The sequence below is a fragment of the Protopterus annectens genome, chromosome 9.part0 (genome assembly GCF_019279795.1).
Source record: "Protopterus annectens isolate FY-2018-M chromosome 9.part0, PAN1.0, whole genome shotgun sequence".
Taxonomy (NCBI): Eukaryota; Metazoa; Chordata; order Ceratodontiformes; family Protopteridae; genus Protopterus; species Protopterus annectens.
This window is the reverse complement of record NC_056743.1, coordinates 573,308,366-573,336,034: the sequence shown is the minus strand read 5'-3', so window position 1 is coordinate 573,336,034 and position 27,669 is coordinate 573,308,366. Positions and strand designations below refer to the sequence as shown.

The following is a 27,669-nucleotide window of genomic DNA, read 5'->3' as shown; positions in this document are numbered from 1 at the left end:
TGGTTCATCTGAAAAGTAGAGAGACTTAAGACAAATGGTTTTGCTAATTGCAATACTAATGGTATTATTTAGCCTTGTGTGACAAATGTGAAGCATTCTATATAAGCAAAACTGAGAGAAAATTAAAATCAAGAATGTATGAACACAGGTACGATATAAAAAAGATGAACAGTAACAATTCTTTGTATAAACATACTTTGAACTGTGCAGGAGCTGATTTTTATTTTTATTCAACAGAAATATTGCCCATTTATCCTAGGGGTGGCCCTTGGGAAACACGCCTAGAATACAGGGAACTGTACTAGCAACTAGTTCTTGAAGCTACTAGGTATCCTGGTTTGAATGAGATGGTTTCATTGAAGCCTGTCTTAAAGCTTAGGTCAGCTAAACTTTAAACGATGCGACTGTCCAGCAGATGGTGCTGTTTAACATTTTGTATGACCTACACAACAGTGTTTTAAATGTGGTTTTACAAGGGTTTTATATTTTTAAATATTTATTTTTTGTTTACAAGTTTTTACAAACTGTAAATGTATGTTTTTTACAAGATTCCTGCTTTACCAACAAATGATTTTCTATGCACTTCAGTACTGTTTGAGTATATAGTTTTTTTGCACTATGTTTTTAAAAGTATAACAGTTTGTTAATTGATTAATTGGGGATGTTTCTGTATATAAAGGGGTTTCAGAAGTTGGTATGCTCATCTGAAGAAGTTTTTTGTGATGAAAACGCAGTGATACAGTTAAGGCGTTCTGGATGTGCTTTACGTTTTTTAATATCGTGTGCGATCAATAAAACAGTTGATTTTATTCTAGTGAACCTTCCAGTGAGTTACTTTTGGTTATCAGTTTACTTTTGGCACTTTTTCCACTTTTTGTTTAAAAATCCACATGTTGGTTTACAAAGTCCATTGAACACGTGAGAAAAAGACAAATGTAGATTCTGTAAAACAAAATTGGAAACAGTCCTGCATCTTGTTGCAGGGTGTGATATATTAATGGCAGACGGCCTTGTATACTGAAAGGCATAATAACATGGCAAGACTGTTGCAGTGGAGATTGTGCAGACATTACAATACTGAAGTAGCTAAGAAGCATTGGAAACATGATCCACAAGCCAGTATAAAGAATGCTGAAGTTTATATCACATGGGATCACCCACTACCATAAGTTCAAAAACCAGATGAGAAAACCAGAAACAGTCCATGAAAAGACAAAAGTCGCACTGATCATGGTCTGTCTCTCTCTGCATGTATAATCACTGATTGTAGCAAATTCAAAGTCATAAAAACACCAGGATTTGCAGGCAGTTATGAGGGCAATGTGAAGGATGGAGAGTGTGTTCCAAAACGTAGTAGGTGCAATGGCTCTCATAAAACCAATTTACAGTAATATTTAGATATGCTAACAATACATGTACATCCATTTGAATTACAAGAGGAGTACATTCTGGGCACATTGTGGGTGCTGCGAAGAGCACTTTTGGCCAACATCAACCTTTGAAACAATACTAATTTCATGAACTTTAATCATACTTTGACTTAGGAATGGGGCCCACTCTAGTCATGTTATTAGAAACCCAAAAGACTTAGACAAATTAAAAAACGAGAACAGCTGTTAAAAGACGACACATGGCCAAAGAGTAGCTGTGTAAGGAGTACCCAATGTAACTGCATACAGTTACAACACGAATAGTTACAATAACTAGTATGTTATCAATAGCCACAGGTGGACATCCATCCTTTCAGCCCGACGTGTAAAGCATACTCATCTTCAAAGCATGGGTGGTCTTTGCTCTCCAAGGACATTAACAAGTTGCATAGCTGTATAGGAAACAGCAGCCCACACGCAGTCATCTTCATTTCCAGGGGCAAGGAACCATCAAAATATGCTCATGACCTTTGAAAGACATCCAGGGTATACTTAAAATGGCAAATCTAAAGAATGTCTCCATCAGTCTGCAAAAACACCAAACATGTCCAAAAAAAGAAGTTATGTACTCAATAATGTTCCATCTGAGTTTTTCTTCATTTGTCTTCAACCTGTGAGTTACCAGATCTGGCACAGATCCGACTCAGATGCATAACCCGCATCTGATCTGAGCTCAAAGCTCCTCCCCTACCCATAATGCCAGTCTCCTTCCACCCCTCAGAGTCTGCTGTCCAACTAACTTCCTCACCCAACCCAACATTACTTCAAACTAGATGTCTGCATAAGCAAAAACAGGTAGAGTAAGAGGCATGCAGGGGGGAACCCCATCCTCTACTTGTTAAATCACCACACAGTCTATGCAAGGCAGGGGGAAGGAGGGAGGGGCAGTTGAAGACAAATGAAGAACAACTCAGATGGAACATTATGGTGAGTACATAACTTCTTTATCTGACGTTGCTGTCTTCATTTGATCTTCAACCTGTGGGAAAGAGTCCCCAGCTACTACACACCTGGGAGGCCCTAATGGAAGGTTGTTCCGGAGCATGGCGAAGGTCAAAAGATACCCTGTTCCTGGATATGATGTCCAACTTATAATGCGAAATTAAGGTATGAGAATAAGCCCAAGTGGCCGCAGAACAATCATCCAACGAAACTCTGGACCAAAAAGCCACTGTATTAGCCATACTTCTGGTGGAATGTGCTTTCACATGACCTGGCGGGGATAACCTCCTGACAGAATACCTACAATAATAGACTGGGAAATCCAACGGGCGATGGTGACTTCAGATAATGGTTTCCCCAAAAAGGGTTTAGAGTAGGAAATGAAAAGCTGGTCAGACTTGCAAAAGTATTTAGTCCAGTACAGACAAAACTGTTGGTGCACATCCAACAAGTGCAATTTCTATTCCCCCTTGTTTTGAAAATTTGGGGAAAAGATTAATATTTGGCTCCAAAGCTACTTTAGAGAGGAAAAATGAGTTAGGATGCAAGGATACCATGTCCTTATGAAAAATCATACAAGGGGGCTTTACTGACAATGCTTGAAGCTCCGAAACCCTCCTAGCAGAAATAATAGCTACCAAAAAGGCAGTCTTCCAGGAAAGAAACTGCAGCTCCACCGAGGCTGCAGGCTCAAAAGAGGATGAAACTAGAGCTTGCAGAACTAATGCAAGATCCCATGGCGGCACTGGGTCCTTCATCGGGGGCCGAAGGAGAAATAGAGTCTTTCAGGATGGCTTTGCAAAGCTTAGAAGATGCTAAGGAAGCCATATTATCACCTACATGAAAATTGGAAATCACTACCAACTGGACCTTAACTGTAGAAGAACTGGCACCTTGCTGAAAAATACCTGCCAAAAATTCCAAAACCGCCAAGACCGAGGCAGTGAAGGGATCTAGGGCATGTTGTGAAGCCCAGATTGAAAAATGTTTCCATTTGCTGGGATACACCTTTCTGGTGGAAGACTTGTGAGCTTGTCACCAGAATCTTTCTGACAGGTGAAGATAAGCTGGGAGTCCTGACTATCAGGGGAACTGGAGCAGCCAAGCAGTGAACTTCAGACTGCCCTGGTCTGGATGGGAAATCCCTGACGGAAAAGAAATAAGATCCGGAACTGGATCCAAATCCATGGTGGAGCCACCAAATGAGACCACAGAGAGGGGAACCAGACTTGACGAGGCCAGAATGGGGCAATGAGGATAACTACATTCCTCAGCCTGTGAGCTTTCTGAAGAAAGTTTGGAATCAAGGAAAGAGGATAAGCATACAGACGAACGGGGGGGAGCATGAATCAGTGCATCTCTGGGGGCTTCCCCCGGTGGTGGTTTCAGAGCGAAGAACTCGCTGCATTCTGCGTTGGAAGGAGAGGAAAAGCAATCGCAGCAAGGCTGAATCCACTTGAGAAAGATTTGTTTCGCTACTGAAGGATTCAGAGACCCCTCATATGGCATCAGAATACACCTGCTGAACCGGTCCGCTAGAATGTTGGACTTCCCCTGAATGTGCATTGCCACCAGAAAACGGCATGTGGAAATCGCCCACTCCCACACGGCTTCGCGACAGAGGGTAAGACTTGGTCCCCCCATTTGCTGATGTACCAGACCACAGACATTGTCCATGTGGATAGCAATTGTCCCTGGGGAAGATGGGCAGAGACCGCCTGCAACGCTAGATGCACCGCCCTCATCTCCAGGATGTTGACATGCAATTTGGTCTCACATGGGAAATCACGTGCCATGGACTGTCCTTCCCTGGGCAGTGTCCCCACCCTAGTAGGAAGACATCCACAGTCAGTGTGGTTGAGGGGGAAGGTGGAAGAAAGAAGTGACCCAGACCCAAATCCAGGGAATGAATACACCACAGAAGAGTCTTTGCACACTCGGGAGATTCAAACAGGATAAGACAAAGGGAGACCTAGCATGGACCATTGGACCGCGAGAGTCCACTGCAGAACCTGCAATTGAAAGCGTGCATGGGCAAGAGATGGATCGTGGCCACCATGGACCCAAACGCCCTTAATACCATTTTGTTGTTGGTGACTGGCTTGGAGAAAGCAAAGGACGTGTAGCTTCAGAGACTGAATCCTATCAATAGTAAGAAATACTTTGGTTTGAATAGCATCCAGTCGAGCTCCAGTGAAATCTAACTTGAACTGGGGCCACAGAATACTGACTGAGATTGATGGTAATGTCCAACTGCTGAGCTAAGAGAAGAAAGGAATCCCTCGCTTGATTGAGCTGATGCCTGAAGGGGCAAGCGAGGAGCCAATTGTCCAGGTAGGGAAAGACCTGTATGCCCTGGAGTTTCAGATGAGCTGCTACCACTGCCATATGATAAAGGGGAATGAATAGCCTTTGGATATAATGCGCAACAATCAACGATCTTCTGTGATGGACTCCCATGCAGTTAGGTGCAGAGAGAGGCGACCCCCGACTTCCTCCAGAGACAAGCAGCTGGACAACCCTTCAGGATTGCTGCAAGGGTCTGTTCGAGGAAGGCTCTCAAGACCCGTGGTTTCTTGGACCCCCTCTGCCTCTAGGGTGGCATCTAACAAATCCCCCTTTGCTCCAGGGGGAAGGCGAGTCCTGAGTGTCCTAGGGAAAACTCAGATTTCCGCAACCACATCTTCTTGGTCCCTTGCTGATTTCTAGAAAAAGGATCACTGAGGAGCCGAAAAGCAGATCCCAACAGCAGACAATCTTCTCATCCTTCTCACTCTGAACCAAGGTGTCACGTACTGACGTCGCAAAAAGGGAGGAACAGTCATATGGGGCATTCGTAAAAGACGCCTTGAAGAGTTCTGAAAATGCACAGAGCCAAGCAGGATGCCTGATGGCAATGCTGGTACCAGCAGCTCTAGCGGCGCCCTCGGTCGCATGGGAGAGGAGATGGATAGAGGCGTTAGCAATGGACTTCACGGTGGCCATACGAGCAGAGAACATCTGGTCTTCTGCAGACATGGACCCAGGGGTCGACTCAGTGATCTGCTTTACCAGGTCTCGCTGTAGTCAATTACATGTACCGTGTAATTTAACACCTGTACAGAGAAGGTCACTGAAGAGTACACCTGCTTCCTGAAGCAGTCCTTTGTCCTTGACTCTCAGTCAGGAGGGTGGACTGTAGAGCTCATCTCAGTGATCCCCTTCTTAGTGGCAGCTGCCACCACCATGGTATCAACCCGGGATACTTTGTTCCAATATGACCTGTCTGAAGGGCAGCTCAAAATCTTGTCCGGGTGTTTGGGAATTGGGTCCAACATGTCCGGTTCCTTCTACACTCAAGATGTAATGAGATCCACTAAAGGATCTGTGGGAGGGGACACTCATGAAGTAGAGTGTCCTGCACCAAATGGGGGCAGACCCCCCCCACGCTTCCGAAGAAGTTACACAATGTCCCTGAAGGAGACATCCTCAGTAGGTGACCAGAGGGAACCTTCACCTTCCTCCAAATTGGTGTCTTTGGTGAGGGACTCTAGTGGGGATTCAAAGTGCCTCCTTTTGCACTTGTTTGCGAGGGATCTCCTCAGTGGGGGTCTCTGGGGAGGACTCGTCAACGTCTTCCCGTCTCCAAGAGGGGGCACCCAGGGCAAAGAGGCAGCAGGCTGTCCCTAAGAACGTAGGATGGCCAGATCCGTGCCAGAAACAGAGGGAGCCAGGGTAGAATCTGAAGACGAGATTGTCAAGGGTCTCGAAGGAATCAAGAGTAGCCTCTCCACCACATCAAAAAACAAAGGGGAATGGACCTCCTGAGAAAGGACCAGAGAAGGAGCTGTCACTGTCTGACCTGACGGGGAAGTCGGAGCTGAACCTCCAGGTGCCAAGATACCAAGAGGAAGGCTCTGCACCGACAAACATGGAATAGACACCACCCCCTTGGATCAGACGCAGAGGCTACATCTACGAGAACCTGTCAGATTGGATTTAGTCGGATCAGACCTGCTCAAGGCCAAGGCCGGTGTCTAGGTACAACGTACCATCAGAGCTGGTCCTTCGACGCAGTGTGTCCTTGGATCCAAGGGCTCCAAACCTGGGGGGGGACTAGTAATAGGGATGAATATGGACTACATGCTCCCCATTCTGGAGGAAGAGGGGGCAGGCAAGACTCTCATCTGTATCTGGGTGCAGATGAACTTCTGCATCATCCAATCCGCTTCAGTAAGACTACAGGTGGAGCAGGAAGAGGATCCCACAGACACCGGCCTAGAGGGGTGGTGAGGGGAGCCCTGAGCTGACGACTGGGTCCAGGGCTCCTCTGACTCCATTGAGAACCGAGGGGAATGGAGCCAGGGAGATTCCGGCCTCAGAGCCAACCTTACTTTGGTAGGAAGGCCGGCCAAAGAAGAGCGATCTGGGGATTGTATCTTGGGCCTGTCCCTTGACATAGCTGACTTGTCTCCATCCCCAGACCTCTTGGTGGGAATTTGAGTCCCAAAGGCCGGGGTGGAGACCGAGGTAAGAGCCGGGGCAGAAGGGTCTTGAATCCTGGAGGAAGAAGAGGGAAGGAGGCACTTGAGAATAAGCTTGCTCCTCCTGTCCATCAGTGCCTGGGGTTAAACCCAGCATAGATAAAACTGGAGGTTTGCAGGTGGGCTGCCCCAAGACAAAGCATAGTGTGTGGCCATCAGCTGGAGAGCTTGTGGCCACACACTGTACATTTTCTGAAGCCTGGTTTGGAGCGGGAGATCTGACATTCTCCCAACCTAAGGCCCAGCACACACGTGACAAGGAGAAAGTTGATGAGTTTTTTTTTTTTTACCGACGCAGAAGAGCGAGGAGAGGTAGAAAGCAGAAAAGAGTAAAAAGGGTATGAGACAGAAGAATTTAACAGTAAAAGAAAAATCACTTACCCCACAAAAACAGCAGAGAACATGAATTGCGATGTGGACATGAAGCACAGCAATGAGATCTGAAGGGAGGAAGGAGACAGGAGCATTTTGGGTAGGGAAGAGTTTTGAGCTCAGATCTGATGCCGGATATGCGGCCGAGTCGGATCCATGCTGGACCCGGTAACCCACAGGCTGAAGATCAAATTAAGCCAACAATTTCAAATCAGAAGTTCTTAAAGGTGAAGACAATTCTGTTAACAGACCTCTCCCCTAAAGGTCAACCCATAGCCACAGCTAGAGAGCACTTGTTTTCTAACTGGTCTCCAACAAGGTGACTAGACTACAGAAAAGCAACCAGAGTAGTAAAGATGGGAGGAGATCCCTTTGGTGAAGTGTGCCTTAACTGGCTCTACCATTTTACCATGATGGCAATACAAAACGTGAAACAGTTAATTTACACAATTTCTGTTTAAACACAGGACTACACTGTTTTCCTAACATCAATGAGGCAAAAAGAGTGTCTGCCTGAAGCATATGGATTCACTTGTGTAATACCTTAGCTGCCTATGCATATCCATCTCTCCAGCTTGTTCTATTGAGCTAGAAAAAAATAGACAACTGGATAGTAAGCCAGATCAGAAATAGCAAGCATGAAGGGCTACTCTATCCTTATGGAAAATTTTCCAAAGTAACAATCATGTTTTTTTTTTGTTTGAATTTTCAAAAGTGCTTTACACAACAGGGCTTTCAGGCCAGAGTTTCTTCTAGTGGATATAACCACCACCAAAAAAGGGAGTTCTTCAGGAATGAAACTTCGAGAGTCGAGTAGGAGGCTCATATAAAAGTTAGTTTCATAGACAAAACTTCAGAACAAGGGGGACATGTACCCTGAGAGGTCTAAGTCTTAAGAAAAATTATTACTGTTGATGTGGAAGAGTTGAAGGCACCCCAGGAAAACAAGCTGAAACACATGCTAAATGGAGACATATGCCAGCACTGCAGAATGAGTAGGACCACAGGCAGATGTAGGCTACACCTGCTTACTGCTCCTCAGATGGTGGAGATCATCCTTACACCCAGGGATGGCTTTTTAGCTTCCTACAAAATGTGAAACACCTCAAGGAAGAGCAGATCCCTGAAGAGAAAGTAGGCTGAAATCATTCCTGCTCTGAAGACTACATTCACGGTGCTTGGGGACTCCCCTGTTAATCTGCAGAGCTCATCTAGGCCAGCTAATTGAATCACATTCTGTCTTGGCCAAAGGGCATCACATTCTGTCTTGGCCAAAGGGCATCACATTCTGTCTTGGCCAAAGGGCATCACATTCTGTCTTGGCCAAAGGGCATCACATTCTGTCTTGGCCAAAGGGCATCACATTCTGTCTTGGCCAAAGGGCATCACATTCTGTCTTGGCCAAAGGGCATCACATTCTGTCTTGGCCAAAGGGCATCACATTCTGTCTTGGCCAAAGGGCATCACATTCCGTCTTGGCCAAAGGGCATCACATTCCGTCTTGGCCAAAGGGCATCACATTCCGTCTTGGCCAAAGGGCATCACATTCCGTCTTGGCCAAAGGGCATCACATTCCGTCTTGGCCAAAGGGCATCACATTCCGTCTTGGCCAAAGGGCATCACATTCCGTCTTGGCCAAAGGGTGTCAGGAGTTTCCCAAACCTTTTGACAGATGAGACCTAGTAGCTCATCGAAAAGGGGAGACACCCAAGAGGCGGAAGGTTGAGACCCAAAAGCCTTCAGGAACACAGACTCCTCAAAAGAAGGAGATTTGGAGGGCCAGCTGCCACTCTGCTTCAAGATCTCAAGGAGATCTGAGAGAGATCTTCAGAAGATGACTTGGAGGACCCCTCTGACTTCTCGAGGTCTGTGTCCGAAGTGAGAGACTCATCCAGTGAGTCGACGTGTTTCCTCTTACACAAGCTTTCTGGTGGGCTCCTCAGGCAAAAACTCTGGGGAGCCATCAGAAAGTTGGGGACTACTCATGGAGGTATCCTAAGGCCTTGCCTTGAGTCTCCGAAGGTCCATGGAGAGAGGGTGATCTGAAACTGAAACCGGGGCCAGAGGGGCAGATTGTCAGTGCCGTAGGATGCAGCTGACGACCTGGCCAGCACGCTCCTCAACCTCGAAGACTGATCCCCCAGGTGCTGGAGGCCGACTAACCATAGAGGATACTGTAGTAGCCCTCTGCGCTGAGGAGATAAGGTCCAAAGCAGATGTCGGGTTCAAGTTCACCTGAGCCGAAGCACCGAGAGTAAGGCTCGGAACCGATGACTGATCCGAGCCCTCCCCACTGTGGTCAGACCAGGGAACCGTGGACCCTCAACCCCATGGATGGAACCGAAGGGATCACAGTGGAAATCTGAACAGATAGGCCCGGCGAAGTTACTGGAACCGACCCAAAGGCTCCCGACGGAACAGACAACTTTGGCTCCAAGGGCCGAGAAAGGCTCGGAGGAGGAACAACAAACAATGAAGGAGCCATGGCCTTCGGAGCAGACTGGGTCGGAGCTGAAATCAATTTGGCCAGCATCGATGACTGAAGCAGTTTCTTCACCACTCCATCAACATCCTCATCGGAAAAGGACCTCAAGGACCTGGAGGATATAGTTGGAGATTTGGATCTCCCTACAGAGGGAGACTAACGTGAAGGAGAACCTGGTCGAACTGGAAACCGGCTCCGAACCAATATCCATGACCAGCTCCGACAGGCTGGGAGCCGATACAGACTTAAGTCAATACACTACATTCTATTGGCACCAAAGCCAATGGAGCTGAAGGAGAAGCTGTACTAGCAACTTTCTCTGGCAGCGCGGAAGAAACAGACCGAGCCGGAGAGAACTTCTTAGCAGTCTTTGTCCTTTTTAGCTGGAGAGGATATGGCACTGGAAGACTTAACCAAGTCTTCCGCGGAGGAGTGTTTAAGCAGTCCTTTCAGAATTAACTTCTTCCTCTGCTGTAGCATGTGGGAACTGAAGGAATGACAAAACAAGCAGGACTCGGAGGTGAATAGCCCCCAAGCAGTACACCCAAACCTCGGAGTGCCCATCAGTGAAAGACACTTTATTGCTGCATTCAACACACTTTTTAAAGCCCGAAGATCTGTGTTCCTTAGAATCCTTAGACATGCTGTACAAAGGAATAAACACACAGGGAACAAGCTGCAAAACCACACGTACACACAAGATCTAACTAAACCCCGCACGGGAAACTAGAGCCTCTAACGAAAAACGTCCTAGTAACAGACGGGAACAAAAAACTACAGGGAGGACTAGGTCCTCTAATTTAAATGGGCCTAGCCCGGGGGAAAAGAAGGCAAGATAATACCACTACCAGACGATAGGGTTAACACCTGTCCCACTTTGCGAGGGACAGTCCCTCTTTGGGTAGTTGTGTCCTGCAAAAAAATTGAAAAAATGGCAAATGTCCTGAGATTTTAGGACAAAATATTTCCTATATTTTCTTTAATAGATGCATAAAACAGTTATTTTGTATTTGAATTTAATTTGATTTAAACTGTAGGAGTGTTGAAGGAATTTTTAACTGAAGATATTCTGCTCTTCAGTTACTTGAATTGAAGCTAGTGTTGGCTGAATTTTGTTATTTGCTAGTAATTACAGGTGTGGGGGTAGCCACATTCTTTGATTTCCTGTCCTTGCATATTTAAACTGGTGCATGTGAAATAATTCCTGCTTTAAAACTTCAGCTTGGCCAGCTAAGAACTTGGTTATATTCAACTGGACGTATAAGAGAATTTAAGTACCTTTAACTGCACTTTGATTTTAAAAAAATACAGTATTTAATTTGATTTAAACTGTAGGAGTGTTGAAGGAATTTTTAACTGAAGATATTCTGCTCTTCAGTTACTTGAATTGAAGCTAGTGTTGGCTGAATTTTGTTATTTGCTAGTAATTACAGGTGTGGGGGTAGCCACATTCTTTGATTTCCTGTCCTTGCATATTTAAACTGGTGCATGTGAAATAATTCCTGCTTTAAAACTTCAGCTTGGCCAGCTAAGAACTTGGTTATATTCAACTGGACGTATAAGAGAATTTAAGTACCTTTAACTGCACTTTTATTTTAAAAAAATACAGTATTTAATTTGATTTAAACTGTAGGAGTGTTGAAGGAATTTTTAACTGAAGATATTCTGCTCTTCAGTTATTCCCACTCACCCGCCCTGTTTTTGTTTTGGTGTTAATCTTAGTGGCATTGAAACTGCCCGCCCCTCAGCCTGCCTCTGGGCCCATCTCATTTGCTCACTCAACTGAGTGCAGTGAGATCATATTCTGATTTCAGGCACTCCTACTGTGTACAAAGAGAGCATCTGGGAAATAAAAAAAAAATTAAGCTTATTTCCTGCCTTTCTTGTTAAGTGGTACAGACTATTTGTAGGCTTCTGAGCCCCCAAGCCCTTCTGTGTTTGAGGGAAGCCTTCTAGCTTGTTTTTTCTTATAACTAGCCAGTTTTCTAGTTTCAGCACTCAAATCTGTTACTTTGATCTCAGCACTTGTTCAGAAAAAAAAAAAAAAAAAAAAATTCATCTGCTTTTACTGTACTTGTGTTTTTACCTACTTCTTTTTACTTTTGCATCATCTTAAATACTCAATTGTATTTATTACTGCTTAGTGTAACTCATTCTAAGCCTTTTGGTTCAAACACTTGGGCTTCGGACCAGTTAGTTGTTTTGCACTGAGAGGGTTTGTGGTCTGCACTGTTGTGGCAGAACAGGTAGCTTACATCCTTCTAGGTTGAGAACTGCTGATTGAGGGCTCAGTGTCTGTTATTCTAAAAGTGTATTAATTCTGGTTTAAGCACTTGGGCTTTCAAGCCAGTTATTTTATATTAAGAGGGTTCGTGGTCTGCACTCTTGTGGGAGGAGAGGCTGGACTCTGCCCTTCTGAGCTGGGAATTTCTGGTTAAAGGCTTATAGTGCATGCATATCTGAACTGTTTCTTACTGAAGTTGGTGCGCCTTGTTTGCTGTGGCATAGACTGGATTCGGGCCTGCTGGATCTAGCTTTGTTTGTGTAACTTGAGCACTAATCCAGACATTCTCTAAAGTATTCAATGGTATTTATTACTGCTTGGTTGTAACTTGATTAAAGTGTAGCTATCATGCAAGTCTTTTGGATTAAGCACTTGGGCTTCAGACCAGTTGTTTTACATTAGGAAGGTTTGTGGCAAGCACTGTGGTGGCAGGACAGGTAGCTTTCATCCTTCTAAGTTGGGAACTGCTGATTGAGAGCCCAGTGTCCAAGTGTATTAGTTCTGGTTTAGGCACTTGGGCTTCAGGCCAGTTATTTTACATTAAGAAGGTTCGTGGTCTGCACTCTTGTGGGAGAAGAGGCTGGACTCTGCCCTTCTGAGCTGGGAATTTCTGGTTAAAGGTTTATAGTGCCTGAATATTTGAACTGTATCTTACTGAAATTGGTTCACCTTGTTTGTTCTAGCATAGACTAGATCCAGGCCTGCTGAATCTAGCTTTGTTTATATGCTTGTTATTTCCCTGGAAGCTAATTCCACCTAATACGCAACTTCTCAGCGCTTCTGTGGATCACTAGTGATACTGCATTGCTTACTGTACTTATTTCCTTGTTTCACTTGAAAGAAAGTTACTGTTTGTCGTTTTTGCATTTAGTTACTTGCAACACGTTGCACTCAAGTTACCTGGCACTTGCTCACTAAAGCAATTATATAAGTCAGCACTAAAAATTAAAAGCACTACACCCTCACTCCCCACTGGCCCTTGTTTTCAATTAAGGATTTCCCAATATTATTCTAGCATGTCCAAAGGTCAGTTGTCAATCTCCTCTCCGGTCCAGCTGGTGAATCTGGGAATCTTGAGGCAATGTTATAACTGCCTCATGTACACAGACAACCCTCTCCTCCTCCCACATAACACAAATACTTGCGAGAGATGCAGCTATTTAGCCAAACTGGAGGCTGAGCTCTCTCAACTCAGGACTGGCAAGACCAGACAGGAGGAGAAGGCAACTACACACACCACAAAACCAGCCTCACATAATGCTACCACTCCACTGAATCAAACACAAACACACAGAGACATACTCAGAGGCTCTAAGTAAAAATTTACCTAAACAGCAGAGGCCTCCAAAGCAGACACCCAAACAACTGCTACCTCAAGACACCCCACAAGCAACACATAAACCACAAAAGCAGTGTGCAAAGCAGTCACAGCCCTTAAGGCCAAATACAACACCAAACATACTCGTCATAGGTGACTCCATAGTCAAACACACTGACGTTCCACTCACCAGGCTGAACAAGGAGAGGGTCACAGTAAGCTGCCTATCGGGCGCTAGAATCCGCCACATAACACAAGCACCCGGGTCACTCCACGGCAAGTACAAATATGACACAGTCATTGTCCATGCTGGTGTGAACGACCTGAGACGTACCTCCCTGGAGTACATGAAGAGACAGAGGAGCTCTCTGATTATGTAGCCCAGGCAGGTATGACCCTAACCCTGAGCAGTATCCTTCCTTCACCAAGAATGATGCCACAATATGGAGACAAGATGATCAGCTTTACCAATTGGCTTAATGTCTGGTGTCATTCAAAGGGGATCCAGTGTCTGTCTGCCTGGGATGACATGCTTGACAAGCCACGCTGCTTCGCAAGGGACGGCTTGCACCCGTCACCCCTGGGATCCCGGATATTGGCTAAGGCTCTTGCCACCCCCATGGTGCCTTTTTTAGGCAAGGCTCAAATTCTAAATCTACCACCCTAGAAAACAAAAATGGGAAGAAACTGAGGGTAATGCTGCTCAATGCCAGAAGTCTAAATCTCAAAATGCACGCACTCGAGGCCCTTCTCAGTATGAACATCGATGTCTGTGCTGTAACTGAAACCTGGTTCAAGGCTCCTGAGAGCACCCCGGCACTATTAGGTTTTACCTCATATCATGCATTCCGGCCCCAAAACCCGGACCACACCACAAAAGGAGGGGGTGTGTATCCATATTCATAAAGGATACCCACAACTCCAGGTTGGTGGCAACGCATCAAGCTCGGAAACCATCCAGGTGCAACTAACCATAGGCAAAACTGCTCTACAAATTGTAGCATGCTACAGGCCACCCTCTCAAACTCAGGAACCCCACACAGCCTTCCTGAAGACACTGGAGGGTATAAATGTATCTCCAAACACCATCATATTGGGTGACTTCAACTACCGAATATAGACTGGGAACATTACTCAAGCCCTAATTTTCTAGCCCAACGGTTCCTGGAGTTCATAAATTCAAATGCCATGGAACAGCTAGTCACTGTTCCCACGAGAGGAGAAAATATACTAGATCTCATTGTCACAAACATGGGGACAAAATGCTCCACACCGGAAGTATATCCCTCATTGGTGAGATCTGATCATAAACTAATCTCACTGGAAATCCACATGCCCCCCCCACCCCAGACAAAAAGACCATAGTGAAGAACTTCTCTAAAGCAAACTTCACACTACTCAAGACTGGTGTGGTATCCTTCAAGGCCCCTGAGCCAGAGGAAACCACAACCCAAGCTGCGGAAGCCCTTACAAATGCCTTCTATGAACACCTCCAGGACTGCATGGATCAGGCAATCCCAAATAAAACCAAGACTCTTTCCATAAAGGGCAAACGTCCAGTCTGGTGGACCCCAGCCATTAACAAACTTTACAATAAGAGGAGAAAGCTATTACATGATAGAACAAAATCCATAAAAGGGAAGTCACCCCTGATCATTATTAGTAAAAAATATGAGCACTCATAAAATCAACTAAGGCCAATTTTGAGAGAAAAATTGCCATGGATTCAAAGGACAATCATAAGTCCTTTTCAGCTGTGTTAGGAACCTGGGTGGAAACTCCCAGACATGCTCAGAATTAGTCCAAAATGATACAAAAATCACTGAACCCACAGACATTGCCAACATACTGGCAGACAGGTTCAGTGCAAACTTCACCCCTCTCCCCTAAAGGAGAGATAACTATCCCAGCCGATTGTAGCCTCCCGGACATCTCAAATGCGCAGGTGAAAGCTGCTCTCTCTAAAGCTAAAAACACAGCATCAATGGGACCGGATGGTGTCCCCGGCTGTGTGCTACGAGCTAAATGAGGAATTAAACCCGCACATAAGGCAGCTGTTTAATCTCAGCCTTACCACAGGATACGTGCCCAAGGAGTGGCGTCACGGCAACTGTGGTCCCACTCCACAAAGGCGGCCTCTATGGACCCTGGTAATTACCGCCCCATAAGCTTAACAAGTCTAGTCTGCAAAGCTATGGAGAGGATCATAATGGAGCTCATAAACAAAGATATAGGGGACTTGCAGACATTGGACCCGACCCAGTTTGGCTTTGTCAAGGGAAGATCATGCCTTTTGAACTTGGTCGACTTCTTGAAACAGTCACCAAGGCCATTGATGAGGGAAAGGCAGTCCATACAGCCTACCTTGACCTTGCAAAGGCTTTCGACACAATACCCCACTCGGGTATTGTAGAAAAACTTACCAGCTTAAATGTAAACCCATATGTCACAAGATGGGTTGCAAACTGGCTTAAGGACAGAACCCACAGGGTTAGAGTTGCTGGCGCTGTGTCAGACTCCAAGCGGTCACAAGTGGTGTCCCACAGGGCTCGGTCCTTGGCCCGCTATTGTTTGGCATCTACTTCTCAGAAGTACAGGCCAGCATGGGAGGACGTTGGCTGACAAAGTTTGCAGACGACTGCAAACTGGGCGCCATAGTGGAAAGTGCATCGGACATGGATATCCTTCAGAAGGGACTCACGGAAACAGATAGCTGGTGCCAGAGCCATGGCCTGAAGTTAAACGCCAAAAAATGTATAGTCATACCCTTCGGGAAAAACAAGGTAACCCCAAGCTACCATATAGGTGGCAATCCACTAAGCACAGAAGAGGTTATCAGGGACCTGGGGACCCAGGTTGACAGTGGCCTTTCTTTTGACACTCACATTGCTAAAGTGGTTAGAAAGACCTTCTACATTGCCCAACCTGATCATGAAGGGATTCACATCCAGATCTAGTGAGGTCATTGTTCCCCTGTACTCTTCACTTATCAGACCAATGATCGAGTACAATGCCCCATTCGGGATGTATCTCACCCGACATCTGCAGCAATTGGAGAGACCCCAAAAGTCCCTCACCAAAAGGATAAAGGGACTCCACAATCTGTCATATGCTGCCAGATTGAAGAAACTCCAGCTCTATTCAGTCGCATACCGTCTGCTCAGAGGTGACATGTGCCTGACATACAAGGCCATGTCCAACCCGGAATTAATTGACATGCTCCACCTCAAAAAATCCAAATCCACCAAAACCACTAGAGCAAGCGACTTAAACCTTAGCACGGATATAAATAGGACGTGCTGGAGGGATAGATTTATCACTCAGAGACTCCCTATGCTGTGGAATAAAATCCCGGTCCATGTGAGGCAGAGCACCTCTCTTACTCTGTTCAAGAGAAATCTAGACCTGTGGATGGGAGATCGTAGGTTTACCCCGGGAATCATCTCTGTGTCACTGCTGGACAGAGGCACAACAAACTAATGGGCACAGTATTTTTTCATATAAGGGGTGGCGTAAGCCACAAAAATTTGGGCTAGGCTTATAAATGCCTTAGGGCAGATAGCCTAGTATAAATCTATGAACCTATGAAAAACCAAAATGTTGTAAGAAACAGCATAAGCTACTCAAATGCTAAAAGAATAAACTTTTATACTGGCAAAAAGTGAAGTTCTGTCCTTTGTACTAGCTGTGGATATGTTTTTGCCCTGCAAAATCTGATGTTTCTACAAAAAATGTCCCACTTTGGGCATTTGAAAAGGTGGCAACCCTACCAGACAACAAAACACTAAAACTAACAAGTAACAGGAAGCACAAAACAAAAAAGCACATGGAAACAATGGGGAGGACTAGGTCCTCTAAATGAAACGGGCCTAGCCCGTGGGAAGAAAGGGAGTGAACGGGATACCAAAAACGGCCAATGAAAAGGCAACACAACCATCAAGAGAGAGACAGTGGCTATGAAAACAGCTTTTTATAATCAAATAGCCACAACTTTAGATAAAAAGTATACTTAGCCACGGCCAAAAGTGAGACCACGTCTGAGCGTAACGAGCGGCAAAGATCTGGAATGGGCCTGTTGCATGATGGGATACCTCAGCCACGAGCCAATTGAAGACTTCAAGCTAGAGTATGGCAGAGTCGGAGCAGAGGTTCAGCTCCGAACCCAGGGGTAAGAATTAAAGTGAGATTGGACTACATAACACCATACTTCTACTTTGTTCAGATGGTAAAGGACAGGGTGTGCCTGCAAAGTCCAAAACTTAGATCTATAACTAAATGTAACTTGCTATCTAGAAACTTTCAAATCAAAACATTCCCTGCTGGCTGTAACCACCCCCTCCCTCATTCAACCACTCTGGGGAACTCCATGATCTCCAAAATGATGTAAGTTCTACTCAAGCTACAAGCTTGCTTTCTCTCTCAAATACAGTTTCAATAATACTTTCACACAGTGCTTACATGCAAACTGTATCTGCGACTGGAATACTGGCATAGCCAGTCTCTGCCTTTAACACGTGATCCTTCTCTTCTCAATCACCATTACTCTGGTATCACCATATTATACAATACTGGTCATTAAGGATGCCCTCAGACTGGTGTCCATCAGCACCTTACATTTAAAAGTTTTTATGATCTGTAACTGTGCGCTCCATAATGGATTTTCTACTTCTAGCCATATTCTAACCATTTATCATACCTCTCAACCTCTTAGTGAAAGAAATCTGGACAAAACAGGACAAAATGGGGGGGAGGCCCCAAAATTTCAATATTGCTCTTAAACTTAGGTCACTACAGTAAAATGGTTTGTGTTAACATACATTTTCTGAAGGATTTGAAGTCTGAAAAAAGCCCACAAATTTTATGTGGAATAGGCCAAAATATGAGGCAAAAATGTGGACATTCTTGAGGTATGCTATTTTATAACTTCTTCAATCTTGGTAATATTGGTGATCTAAAAGATTAACTGACTTAACCAAAGTTATTCTCGGTCATGCCTTTTTTTTGTAAATTTTTGCGTGGCTTAGCCCAGGCCTCTAATGAAAATGAGATCACTGGCTGCAATCTCATGGTTAAATGTAAATAAAGAAAATGCATCTAAGCTGGAAGTCTCTTACTCAATGAGTGTGATAAAACTGGCAGACAACTTAAAAGATGAGAAAGTACAGTTTTGTACCTACCATAAATGTAGATGTTGAGTGTTCACACTGCTGCAGTCATCAAACTTGGGTTATCCTGCCGTCAGGTGGTCCCCGCAGTCGGCCAGAGGTCCAAAGTCTTGGTCCAGCGTCAGTTGCTGTCGCTTCTTCCCTGACGTCAGTGCGCCAGGGGTATACAAGATGAATCCAATGCCATTTTCTTCAGTTTTTCTTGCCCCAGATGTCAGGTGCCCCCAGTGGGTAGGCAATATATATTGCTAATCAAAAATATACATATAAAATAAAAACAATACCTTCAGTTACCAGCAAATACACCACAAAGGTTGTATAGGATAGAGGGGTATAGATAAGTCCAGCTAGTTCAGAGGGGATGGAGGGAGGGTAACCTGGACTGCAGCAGTGTGAACACTCGAACATCTACATTTATGGTAGGTACAAAACTGTACTATGTTCAAAGTTGTAAAAAAACAAAGATAATCCGCAATTTAAATAAAACGGAGTTGAACAAACTTGGTAAAAAACTGCATTTATTCCTTATACTGAGCGCTTTCACCCACAAGCATCGTGGGTTTCTTCAGAGTTACATAAAAGACCAACTGCTAACTGTTTTATACATACAATAACCTATCATATTGTTCAATCAATCAACAATTAGTTAAATTTCTTTTAATTAAATATATATACACTTTCTTAAAGAAGTATATGTAAATTGTTCAATTGATGTTATGAGAAAACTGCCTTTGTGAAAAAACTGTTTGATGTAGTTGTATGAATGTTAAGTATATATAAGAACACTTTCAAATATACAAAAAATGTATACAAAAAACATATATGTATAAAATACATCGTTCTTATTTCATTGTAAAATTTACTGTTGTAATTGTTAATAAAGTAAAAACACATAACTAAATAAATTTTATACATTGTAAGACAACCCTAAATAGTCCATAAAAAGACTTGACATATTTAAAAAAAGACTTAAACTAATTTTCTAAAGATATCCTACATATTGTGAATATATTTAATTTTAATTTTTATTTTTATTTTTTATTTTTTACCCACCAAAAAATACATATGTTTAATATTTGACTATTGTGTTCAAAATTAATTTACAAGTAAGCTAATAAATATTTAAATGTTTAAATGTTATTGGATTTCATTTTTAAGTAACTAACAATGGATATGTGTTCGTTTATACCAGGTTTCACAGAAGAATTTAATCTCAACTGCCATAAACTCTCCTTAGCCTCAAGTAGTGTGTTGACATCACCTTCATTGTTTCTAGTATCTGGTATCCTATCTATAACAAAGAAAAGAAACTTCTTAAAATCCTTACATGTTTTACTGTGTGTATATAAGGAGTTGGTCGTCTTTTTATTTTTAATGTCTCTATTGTGTTCTGCAATCCTCTCTTTTAACTTTCTTTTAGTTTTGCCTATATAGAATGCAGAACATGATAGACATGTAGCAAGGTAAACAACCAACCTTGTGTTGCAGTTAACGTGTCCTGGACATCTAATTGTACAGTTGTACCCTTTTACTGTTACATAAGGGCCATCATTTATGTATCTGCAACACTTACAGAACCCACACTTTCTCATTTTAGAATTTTTAAATATAGTCTCATTTTCAAAACAGTCCTTTAAATTCCTACCTCTACAAAACACAATTGTAGGTGCATTCCCTATGTGTTGTAGAACATCCATTTGGTTGTTGAAAACTTTTTCGTATACTTCTTTGATACTTTCCGTAATATGATGTATATTGTCCGTGTAGGGAATAATAAAGGCACCTGCTTTCTTAGAATTTGGGACTTCATCTTGAGTTCTTTTTAACATACCGTGTAATAATATAGGTCTGAATACACTCACTCTCTTCATATTTATTTCTTCGATGATGTTGTGTATTAATTTCCTAGGATACCCCCTATCCAGAAACATATTTGATAAATTTTTGATTTCCAAACTGAATTCTTTTTCTTCACTAATTATTCTGGAAAGTCTAACCATTTGGCCTTTTACCAAATTCCGCTTCTGAAAATAGGGATGACAGCTTTTGAAATGCAAGTATGAATTTGAAAAAGTTTTTTTACGATAAATACTTGATTCAATACTTTTTTCAACCTTGTATAATTTGATATCTAGATATAAACAAAAATCATAATTCATAGAATATGTGAATCTCAAAAATGTTGTTGTATTCTCCAAATACTGTATGAATTTTTGCAAGTCATCCCTATTTCCTGTCCAGAAAATTAGTATGTCGTCCAGAAATCTCAAATATAGGTCTATTTGGGACCAAAAAGGACTTGTAAATACTTGTTGTTTCTCCCACATAGCCAAAACCAGGTTGGCATATGTGGGAGCACATCTTGCTCCCATAGCCACTCCCGAACTCTGTTGATAATGTTCACCTTCATGATGAAAAAAATTGTTTTTTAATACCATTTCCATCATGTCCACTATTAGTTTCCTTTTAACAGTGTGAAAATCACCAAAGGTTTCCAAACTTTTCTCAAATAAGAATAAACCTTCATCCAAAGGGATAACAGAAAATAAGTTAACTATGTCTATTGTAACCATGTGAACCTTATCCAAATTTTCTTTGTTATATTCTTTTAACAACTCTAAACAGTGCCATGAGTCCCTCAATATATGCTTAATGTTACCCAAAATGTCCTTGCAACTCACATCCACATAATGTGCTATGGCTTCCAAGAACTTAGTAACACAAACGAGTTTAGGGTTATGAAACCAGACAAGGGGGGAGGAGTCGTAATTATGAACAGGAAGGATTACGCACACAGGACGACGGACATGCTCAACGATGAAAAAACATACAAAAGGGTATCCAAATATGACATAACAAAGGCTTACACCAAGGTTGACTGGATTTTATATGACTTTTTGCTAGAAAATATTATTACAAAAAATGAATATGAATATCTTACTGTCGATTATCCAGTCACACCAACAATTTTCGGGATACCCAAAATACATAAAAGCATTTCAAACCCCCCCTTGAGACCAATTGTCTCAGCTAAACATTCAAAGATGGAAGCCATAGCACATTATGTGGATGTGAGTTGCAAGGACATTTTGGGTAACATTAAACATATATTGAGGGACTCATGGCACTGTTTAGAGTTGTTAAAAGAATATAACAAAGAAAATTTGGATAAGGTTCACATGGTTACAATAGACATAGTTAACTTATTTTCTGTTATCCCTTTGGATGAAGGTTTATTCTTATTTGAGAAAGGTTTGGAAACCTTTGGTGATTTTCACACGGTTAAAAGGAAACTAATAGTGGACATGATGGAAATGGTATTAAAAAACAATTTTTTTCATCATGTAGGAATTTAAAGGACTGTTTTGAAAATGAGACTATATTTAAAAAATTCTAAAATGAGAAAGTGTGGGTTCTGTAAGTGTTGCAGATACATAAATGATGGCCCTTATGTAACAGTAAAAGGGTACAACTGTACAATTAGATGTCCAGGACACGTTAACTGCAACACAAGGTTGGTTGTTTACCTTGCTACATGTCTATCATGTTCTGCATTCTATATAGGCAAAACTAAAAGAAAGTTAAAAGAGAGGATTGCAGAACACAATAGAGACATTAAAAATAAAAAGACGACCAACTCCTTATATACACACAGTAAAACATGTAAGGATTTTAAGAAGTTTCTTTTCTTTGTTATAGATAGGATACCAGATACTAGAAACAATGAAGGTGATGTCAACACACTACTTGAGGCTAAGGAGAGCTTATGGCAGTTAAGATTAAATTCTTCTGTGAAACCTGGTATAAACGAACACATATCCATTGTTAGTTACTTAAAAATGAAATCCAATAACATTTAAACATTTAAATATTTATTAGCTTACTTGTAAATTAATTTTGAACACAATAGTCAAATATTAAACATATGTATTTTTTGGTGGGTAAAAAATAAAAAATAAAAATAAAAATAAAAATAAAAATTAAAATTAAATATATTCACAATATGTAGGATATTTTTAGAAAATTAGTTTAAGTCTTTTTTTAAATATGTCAAGTCTTTTTATGGACTATTTAGGGTTGTCTTACAATGTATAAAATTTATTTAGTTATGTGTTTTTACTTTATTAACAATTACAACAGTAAATTTTACAATGAAATAAGAACGATGTATTTTATACATATATGTTTTTTGTATACATTTTTTGTATATTTGAAAGTGTTCTTATATATACTTAACATTCATACAACTACATCAAACAGTTTTTTCACAAAGGCAGTTTTCTCATAACATCAATTGAACAATTTACATCTACTTCTTTAAGAAAGTGTATATATATTTAATTAAAAGAAATTTAACTAATTGTTGATTGATTGAACAATATGATAGGTTATTGTATGTATAAAACAGTTAGCAGTTGGTCTTTTATGTAACTCTGAAGAAACCCACGATGCTTGTGGGTGAAAGCGCTCAGTATAAGGAATAAATGCAGTTTTTTACCAAGTTTGTTCAACTCCGTTTTATTTAAATTGCGGATTATCTTTATGTTTTTTTACTATGTTCAAAGTGTTGCACTGCTGCAGTCATCACACTTGGGTTGAGTTCCAAAGCTAGTTTGGGTGGCTGGTCTATAAAGAGTTAGGATTGGCTATGAGGCCCTGCAGAACTACAGTGGCAAATCCTGCTCTGGATTTAGAGTAAAGAGGCAGGTGGTAATGCTTGGTGAAGGTGTGCACTGAACTCCAAGTTGCAGCCTCCAAAATTTCCTTGGTAGGTACTCCTCTGAGAAAGGCTGCTGAAGTGGCTGTTGCCCTGGTGGAATGAGGCCTAATGTTATTAGGGACTGATTTTCCATGCTGTGTGTAGCAGTACCGAATACAGTGTCCTATCCATTTGGATACAGTCTGCTTTGAGATAGCCTGGCACTGTGATCCTGCAGCATATGCTACAAACAGTTGATCAGTTTTCCTGAAAGCTTTTGTTTTGTCCAAGTAGAAGCGAAGCTGCCTGTGTATGTCCAAAGAATGCAGAACTTTCTCCCCTTTATTTTGGGGGTTTGGATAAAAAGTAGGCAAATGGATGGTTTGGTTAAGAGCCACACTAGATACCATCTTTGGCATGAAGGTAGGGTTTGTCCTTAAAGGTACCCTATCCTGATGAAAAATTATAAAAGGTCCCACTGCCATTAATGCCTGTAGCTCTGAGACTCTTCGTGCTGAAGTTACTGCCAGGAGCAGAGCTGTTTTCCATGATAAAAATTTTAGATTGGCTGGCTCAAAAGGTGGTAGGGTCAGTTTTTCCAAAACGAAATGGAGGTCCCAAGTTGATGTTGGTGCTCTCCGGGGCGGTCTTATGTTTTTAGCCCCTCTGAGGTACTGCTTTCGCAAGGGATGAGAGAATAAAGGAGGATCCGTGTTGTAATGTGCAGAAATGGCAGAGGCGTGAATCTTAATTGATGAAAAGGATAGACCTCTGTCCAGCATCTCAGTTAAGTATTGTAAAATCTGAGGAATGTTTGGAACAAGAGGGTCAAGGCTGTGAGCCTGGTTCCAGGTGCAGAATCTCTTCCATTTTTCTGAGTAAGCTTTCCTGGTGCTAGGACTCCTGGCCTCCAAAATGACATCCATAACAGCTTTAGAGAGAGGTATTGCCTGTTTGACTAAAGTATCTGCCATGCAGCCAGGTTTAGGGTTTTGAGCGGACCGTGCAGGATCTGATTGTTTTGTTGAGTCAGGTGGTGTGGAATTTGGAGCAAAATCCATGGTGGGCCCTGAGCCAAGTTCGTTAAGATAGGGTACCAGTGCTGGCATGGCCAGTCTGGAGCAATCAGGATCATCTGTGGTTTTTCTTGTCTGACTTTTAGGAGTACCTTTGAAAGGAGAGGCAGTGGTGGGAAGGCATAGACTTAGGTTTTTCCAGCTGAACAGAAGAGCATCCACTTTTCATGCTGGTTTGTGATAAGGCCTTGTGCAGAATTTTTGTAGTTGGCAATTCAGAGGGGAGGCAAAAAGATCTATGTCTGGGCATCCCCATTTTTGTGTTATCATGCTGAAGATTTGTGGGTTCAATTTCCATTCGTGAGGATCCATGATATTTCTGCTTAGGTCTGCCAGAGTATTTTTTTTTCCTGGCAGGAATTGTGCTTGCAGGTGAACTTGGTACTTTAGAGCTGTGTTCCACAAGGTCATGGCTTGCCTGCATAGGGGACAAGAGTGAGTGCCCCCTTGTTTGTTTATGTACCACATTACTGTGGTGTTGTCTGTCTTTAGTAATTGTTGTCTTGGGTGTAGAAGGTCCTTGAAAGCTGTTAGGGCATTCTGAACAGCCATCTCTTTCTGATTGATGTGAAGATGCATTTGGTCTGTGGTCCACTTGCCCTGAATGCATGTTCCTGCCATGTGTGCTCCCCAGGCATAATCCAAAGCATCTGTTAAGAGTTTGCCTGGCTGTGGATTGGGTAAAAGGCTGACCCTTGTTTAGGTGACATGCCTGTGCCCCACCATTGAAACTCGTGTTGTAGGCAGGGAATTATTGGAATTACTGCTTCTAGACTGTGAGAATGTTGAGTCCAAACACTTTTTAGATACCATTGTAATTTCCTCATATGCAGTCTGGCATATGGTATTAGTAGTATGCAGGATGCCATGAATTCCAGGGCCTGCAGAATTTTTCTTGCAGGGAGATGGGACGTATTTGCCAATAGTTGAAAATATTGAGTTAGTTGCACTTGTTTGTCTGGCGTGAGGTAAGCCATCTGGCCCGTTGTATTTAAGCTGGTACCCAGGAATGTAATCTGTTGTGAGGGCACTAGTTTTGACTTTTTAGTTTACTGTGTACCCTAGACAAATTAGCAACCTTTTCACAAACGCCAGATGCTGTAGAAGAATGTCCTTGTCTCTGCTTGAATGAGGCAGTCGTCCAGGTATGGATATATTTGAATACCTTTTTGTCTGCAAAATGCAATTACTGGTGCCAGGCACTTTGTGAAGACCCTGGGTGCAGTAGATAAGCCAAAGGGCAGTGCAGAGAATTGGTAGTGCATTGTACCAGCTTTGAATCGGAGGTATCTTCTGCAATTTTGTCTGATAGGGACATGCAGGTATGCCTGTGAGGTCCAGAGTAACAAGCCAAGCCTTCTTGCCCAGCATGGGTAGAAGCTGCTGTAATGACAACATTTTGAATTTCGGAATATCCAGGTAAGTATTCAGAATTGAAAGGTCCAGTATAGGCCTCCAGGCTTTGTCCTTTCTGGGGACCAGAAAGAGTCTAGAGTAAAATCCTTGTCCCTGTTGTGGTACTTTTTGTAAAGCTCTCATGTCCATGAGGGCTGAAATTTGTTTTTGTGCCTCTGCCCATTGATTGTGTGGCAGGTCTGGCATTCCTTTTAGCTTTGGTAAAGTATGGAAGTGGAATCTGTAACCTTGAGACACAATATTCAGGACCCATTTGTCTTGGGTGATTGTTTGCCAGTTTTGAGAAAAAAGTGCTAGTTTTCCCCCTAAGCTTCCAGAAGGTACGTGCTTGGCGTATGCAAAGGAAAGTCATTGTGACGGTTTCCTGTAAGGTTGAGACTTGTCCTCACCTCCTTTTGGGGTTGAGGTGCCCCACTGTCGTTGTCTGTTTGAGTCTTGGGGTTGAGATCTGCCTGCTGGGCATCTGTATCTGCCTCTCTGTGGCCTGACACTGGAAAGGACCAATTTTTTTGTTGGCCAATTTCTGCTAAACCGAGGTGGCTGCACCTGTAAGAAATCCTTGACTGTTTGCATTGATTTAGCTTTATCCTCCATTTTCTTTAACAACTCTTCTGCCTTAACACCAAACAAGGTGTCATCTTGTAAAGGAGCATCCAATAACTTTGCCTTAACATGTTCAGGTAAACTCTGTTCTTTTAACCAAGCATGTCTTTGAATAACAGAACCTGTAACTGCGGCTCTACAGAGGCCTCTAAAGAATCAAAACCACAATGCAGAGTATGTTTTCCCACCTGTTCAACTGCATGCAATAAATCCTGCATTTCTTTACAATCAGGAGCTTCTGAGCTAGCAAGCATTTTCTGTTTTAACTGAGCCATTAAATATTGTTGGTACTTAAGCATGTGAAACTGGCAATTAAAAGCTCTTACTGCTAAAGTTGCAGACGTGTATACTTTCTTCCCCCATCTATCCAAAGCTCTGGAATCTGTCAGAGGATACTGGATTTTTTGCAATGGAAGCCTTACCCCCTTTTGGACCCTGGGAAATAGTTTCTGGATCAGCAGAAGGGTTTTTGTAAAGAAACTTGTGAGAGTCAGGGACTCTATAATACCTATCTGGCTTGACTGGAGCAGGGGGAAAAGAGTCAGGAGATAAGCTGGATTCAGAGAACACATCATCCACAATGTCTAGTACAGGCGGAATAGCCAGGGGCCTGTGCTGAGGCAATAAGAGGAAATCCCGGAGCCTTTTCTTGGATTCTGAGTATTCCTGACTTTCCCAATGGAAATGTTCTCTCATGGTATGTAAAGTTTCCCCAAAAGAGTAATCCTCAGGAGGAGGGGCTGAAGGGATAGATTCCTCAGCATCAGAGTCCTCACGGGGGGTAAAGAGCATCCCTGGTCCGAAGAGGAATCGGAGGAAATGCAAACCTGATCAAAGGAGTCATAGTCTGTATCCTGCCTAGGCCTTTTCTCAGGAGGGGGATGGGAACCCCTGATTAGAGTAATGAGGTCTTCGGCCATTTTAAGTATCCGTTTCTTAGGCATGGAGGACTATCCAAGGAGAATGCTGTACTTGTTTCGTTGTCTTTAATGGTACCTTTGTCTTGGCTGTTGATTTAATGGTACGTTGTGAAGGTCTGAAAACACCCTCAGAAGCTGGTGCCTGCTCAGCAGCTCCGGACCCATCCGAGGGATTAGTTTCCGTAGGCCCAATACCTTGAGTTTCCAGAGGCCTAATTGTCTCCACGTGGGAGTCTAAGGCGGCCTGTGGCTCTGAGGTATCGGGTGTCAGGGGCTGCGAAAGCGCCTCACCGAGAACCGGCGACTGGCCTAGAAGAGGTTTCGTCGTTGGTTTTGGACCTCGAATGCCTGTCTTTATCCTTGTTTTTGCGTTTTTTCGGAATTGCGGTCGTCGGTTGATCCGACAGCATAGTATAATTGAACCTTCGACCAAAGT

At 42.8% G+C, this 27,669-nt stretch overlaps 1 protein-coding gene across 1 annotated transcript in view; it reads right to left on the bottom strand.

Annotated features, from left to right (window-relative positions):
• Positions 1–27,669, bottom strand: part of LOC122811333 (dihydropyrimidinase-related protein 2-like) — a gene marked incomplete in the record, with an annotated part of 957,963 nt that overhangs the window by 67,299 nt on the left and 862,995 nt on the right.